At 42.4% G+C, this 5,460-nt stretch overlaps 1 pseudogene; it reads left to right on the top strand.

Moving 5' to 3' along the window:
• The first annotated feature begins 228 nt into the window (after positions 1-228).
• The window catches only part of LOC116083306, a 7,197-nt pseudogene continuing 1,965 nt past the window's right edge, over positions 229-5,460 (top strand).

The following is a 5,460-nucleotide window of genomic DNA, read 5'->3' as shown; positions in this document are numbered from 1 at the left end:
AATAAAGGGATAGGAGAGACTCGCGTCCTGCCAGAGTTCGAAGACCCTGGATGGGCGGACTTGGGAGACTGCCCCACGCTCACCATACCGCCTGGCTGTGTGCTGGGCGATGGGTGTCTGGTTGTGGGAAGCCACCTAACCTTAGTCCAAAGGGGTGGGAGAGAGCAGTCCCGGGTCCCTAGGCCTCGCAGAGGCCAACAACAAGTTCTAGCTCTTGGGCATCGCAGGATGTCGCTGGACACCACGGAAGAGCTGAGAATGGGTGGGGGCCCTGGCAGTGGCCCCAGGCCGAAAGGAAAAAGGGGTAGGGGTAGGGTGATGGGTGGCTCTTAGGTGGGCAAGAGTTCTTGATCTGGTCTGGCAACTGGAAATGCTGGGAGGCTTTCCTGCAGGAGATTAGACAAGGCTCTTTAGGGGAAGGCCTAAGTCATTGTTCTACCAGGGTCTAGATGAAAGAGGGCAGTCCATGGTTTTTGGTGCTTTATTGTAGAAAACAGAGAGAGAGAGGAAGAGGGAGAGGGGGAGGGGGAGGGTAGGATAGAGGGAGAATGGGGAGAGGAAGGGAGAAGGTAGAAAAATAGAAACCAGCCATGGCCAAGTGGAAAGAGAGGAAAGGGAGGGGGAGAGAGGAAGCAAAAGATGAGAGTAAAGACAAGAAAGTGAATAAGAGCGTGAGAGAGAGAGGAGGGGTCAAGTAGCACCTTTATAGTGGGCTGGGCTACCTTGCTGTTCCCAGGTAACTGTGGGGTGGGGCATACCTGAAAGTGGTCAGGTGACTGTGGGGGTGGAGTCCATCCAGAATACCAGGAGTTTGGGGCTTTGTCTAGCCACAGGATAATGGAGTTAGAGGGCTCGAGGTGTCAGGTGCCTAACATCTGGGGGTGTAGCTCACTGTTTCGTCCCTTGTAAAAATTTTCTACTGGGTCTCCAGAGTAAGCCTCAGCGTCACTCAACCAGAACACAACCAGAGCAGGACTTTCACAGTCCAACAGGAGACAGGGAATGGATGAGGGACTAATGGGGTGGGGGAATGGGTGAGGGAAAAAAGGATAGATAACAACATTTATCCATGAGGTATGGCACTTCAGATAATTTTGACAGCTTATAACTTAAGAGAGAATCCACCTATCTGCCAGTGAATAACCTTACGTGGTAATTGGTCTCTGTCATGATACCTGCCTTTAATTGACCCCTTTCATCTAATAAGACTTCTTTGTTAGTTTTAAAGTCTTTCTCAATGTGTCTTTGTTATTTTTTTCCTTAGCCTACAAACAGGATAATTTTTTCAAAATCACACACTTGAGAATGTAGGATGAGGATGAGGATGATGGTGATGATGATGATAATGATGATGATGATGATGACATTTTATCTCTTTGTGAATGTTCTTGGAGATTACAAGTGATACAATTTCATCTAACCTGGGTTGTACAGAATATGACAGTCCTCAAAATTAAAGATCTTTGGTCCCAAGGAAAGAAAGTTGGTGACTGGAGACAGAGGCCCAAACACAGTCAAGTCTAATCTCGCTCTTCCTTCCTCCCTGGGCAATCAATTCTTTGTGTAACTGCATTTTCCCCTACACTAACAATACTTTCCCCATGGAGCAGAGTCTTGTTGTTTAACAGGCAAAGAAAATTTTCTTCCAGTTCTAATCAAACTGACACTGATTAGACTGTGTACCTTCCCTTAAGAGTACCAGCAAAAGGTACTATCGTCAGTCCAATGTAAGCCCATACAACCCTTACTCTGGGTAAGGTGTCTGAAGGGGAAGACCTATTACTAGTTTTCCTGGATGTATTATTGGCAGACACATGAAAAAGTGTAGACATTTTCCCAAACAAAAACATCACATCTGCTAATGTGTGAATTACTATTTGAGTATAAGAAATCATTCCAACTTTAGTGATATAAACCCACTATTAACATTTTTCTCAATCCAAAATAAATACATGTGGTGAATTTATAGAATAATACATGATATGCTAATCTAATTCTAGAAAATTCAGAATATTTTAAATGTATATCTCTTAATATATAAACATTAATGAAGACTACAGGTGGCAATATATGCAGATTTGATGCCTGGACCTACAGCCTATATTTTCCTCTAAATCAAAACTAAAACTGGCAGCAGAGAGGACACTGGCAGAGTTGGTGGCTACCTAGAAGTTGTTTACACCATGGTGAACTCAAGGGCAACATAAACCACCTGTACATCCTTTACTTAGACATGTTCAAAAATGAGGTCAGAGAGTCAAGAATTAACGGGAGCACTGAGACAAAGGGATATAAAATGTTTTTATGGTTATTAAATTTAAGTTCCATCCTGTTATTTCAAATGACTTTCTTATTGCTTGCTTATGACCTTCTTATTACCATGTGGAATACACTACATATTCAAGCGTTTCTAGAGAATTCTTTCTTGACTAACCAAATGGAGAAATTTTCACTGGGTTGCCCATGAGAGCTTCAGTTTCATTCCAGTTTACAAAATGATATTAGCAAATAACTCATCTTACAAATAGCAAATTATTCTAACACATTTGTATTAGCTGACTGTCTACTGAATCAATAGACGATCCCAACAAAAAATCAGGGAGTGAAGGGGCTTGTTGTTGTTGTTGCTTATGTGTTTATTTGTCTGTTTGGCTTCCTGTTCCGGAGGGTATAATTCATGATGTCAGGAAAGGTCTGGAAGCTGGAGTGTGAGGGCCTACATAGAGTCATGAAACAAACACTACATTTCATCCACATATAGGAAGTGGAGAAGAGAGTAGAAAGTAGACTGGGGTAAAAAAACCTCAAAGCTCCTCCCTCAGCCCCAGTTCCACCCCAACCCCATCCAAGCAATGTACTTCCTTCAGCAAAACTCCACCTAGTAAGGATTCTATAATCTTCCAAAATAATATCACCAGCTTGGGATCAAGTATTTAAGCACAGGAACTGAAAGGGAATAGTTCTTATTCAAGCTACAAGATGAAGACCATTCTAAAGTAATCTAATATAAAGAACATTAGCCCTAAGGGAGATTAACTCTGTTCATCAGTACCTTATCAATATTAAGAGTATACTCATTTATGCATCTTAGTAAAAACAATAGCATTTTGAATGGTCTATTTCAACCTTCCTTCCTTAATGCTCATGTGCTATATTGCATACCTTTGTAAGGGTAGAAACATTGATCTGATAGTTCATATTTACTACCATTTAATATTTTGTCATTCAGAAAGGCACTAGAACAATGGAAAGTGAATAGAAGTAAATAATCTGTGACTATATTTCAAATCTTGGCTTAATCATCTATTAAATAGGGTTTATATGCCTTATGAAAATCCAGAGCAGTAGTTCTCAACCTCCCTAAAGCTGCAACCCTTTAATCATATGGTGACTCTCAACCATAAAATTATTTTGTTTGCTACTTCACAACTGTAAATTTACTACTGTTATTAATTGTCGTGTAAATATCTGATATGTAGGATATCTGATATGTGACCCCCAAAGGGTCACTACAAACAGGTTGAGAACCACTGCTCTAGGGTTTAGTGTTGAAATGGTTTCCAAACTCTTGTACATATTACAATCACTTGAGATACTCTCTTTGTATTTTTAATTTCTTTTAGCTTTTCAATTTATAACATAATTAAATCATCCTGACCCACAGGTACAAGGTCACATCCACAACAACTGAAGCAGAATGGCTAGAGGCAATTTCCATCCATTGGGTAACCTTGAGATCACTCCACAGGGTCATCCATAAGGTCCTTTCAGCTCTTGACAGTGCTCTCTCTGCTCAGAGTGGACAAAGCCAAGTCCAGGAGACACTCAAGCAGTCTCAACAGATAGTACCTGATATCAACACAGAGCCCTCCCCAAATCAGCAGATCTTTCGGGATGACCCAACAGCAAGGGAGGAGAGAGCAAGGCTCACCAGCAACCTACAGTGTCCTAGCTGCCTAACACAGTATTCTGAGCTTCAGGCTGAGATAAAAAAAACTGGATGATTCTCCTTCTCGAAAGCCTGTATACCATTCAGAAATTGCTGAGCAGGCCTCGTGTGTGACTCAAGCCCCAGGGCACCCAGGCTCTGAAGATCCAGAAACTCCGGCAGCAGAAAGGCATCTGATCCCCGAGCCTCAAGCCCCCACCATGGCTTTCCCCCTAGCTAAGTCGCCTGTGGCCCCATAGCCTGTGGACAACATTGAAACACTGGAGGAGATGCATGTAAAACTTAAAACACAGTATGTGTTCCAGATGTCGTCTCTGAATTCTCAAGATCAGATTGATTACTGTTGCCTGATTAAAGACCTAGGTGGGTCGGTGACTGAGAAGCAATGCTCAGACCCCAGCTACACACACATGGTTGTGGGATACGCACTGCGCAATGAGAAGTTCTTAGCTTCCATGGCAGCTGGTAAATGGGTGATTCATCCCTCCTACCTAGACGCTTGCAAGACAGTTGGGCGCTTTGTGCAGGAAGAAGACTATGAGTGGGGAAGTAGCTCCATACTTGATGTTCTCCCTGACATCACTGAGCACCAGCAGAAGCTAGCACTTGCAGCAATGGGATGGAGGAAAAGAATCCAGCAAAGTCAAGAAGCAGGCGTTGTTTTTGTTTTTGTTTTTGTTTTTTTTTTGGTAAGATACATTTTAATAAAAGCCAGTTGCAGAACAACTGGAAACACGGTATTTACAAATTCAAGACACACACAAGTTATCTTTCATTTAATGGTGTACATATGCTTAAGTAAAATTACAAAATTAGAAGTAGTAGAAGTTAGATTGGATTCATACTAATCTTTTCTTTTTATTGAATATTTTCTTTATTTACATTTCAAATGTTATCCCCTTCCCCGGTTTCCCTCCCTCCCAGCAACACCTTATCACATTCTCCTTGATTAATTCTAATCTTTTTTTTATTAGATATTTTCTTTATTTACATGTAAATTTCTCCCTTCCCAGTTTCCCCTCTAAAAAACAAAGAAACAAACAAAAACAAACCCCAGCTGCCTCCCCACTCCCCATGCCTGCCACCCTACCCTCTCCTGCTTATTGGCCCTGGCATTCCCCCACACTGGGGCACAGAACCTTCACAGGGCTGAGGTCCTCTCCTCCCATTGATGATCGAATTTGCAATCCTCCACTATACACACGCTGCCAGAACAATCAGTCCCACCATGTGCAGACCCTGGTTGGTGGTTGAGACTCTGGGAGCTCTGAGGGTATTAGTTAGTTCATATTGTTGTTTGTCCTAAGGGGCTGCAAACCCCTCAGCTCCATTGGTCCTTTCTCCAACTCCTTCACTGGAAACCCTGTACTCAGTTCAATAGATGGCTGTGAGCCTCTACATCTGTATTAGTCAGTCAGGTACTGTCAGAGCCTCTCAGGAGAAAACTAACTATATTTAGGCTGGCTTGTCTTTCCTTCAGTCTCTGCTCCATAGTTAATCTCTGTCACTCC

Source organism: Mastomys coucha, unplaced genomic scaffold (genome assembly GCF_008632895.1).
Source record: "Mastomys coucha isolate ucsf_1 unplaced genomic scaffold, UCSF_Mcou_1 pScaffold8, whole genome shotgun sequence".
Taxonomy (NCBI): domain Eukaryota; kingdom Metazoa; phylum Chordata; class Mammalia; order Rodentia; family Muridae; genus Mastomys; species Mastomys coucha.
This window is presented reverse-complemented; position numbering and strand designations above follow the sequence as displayed.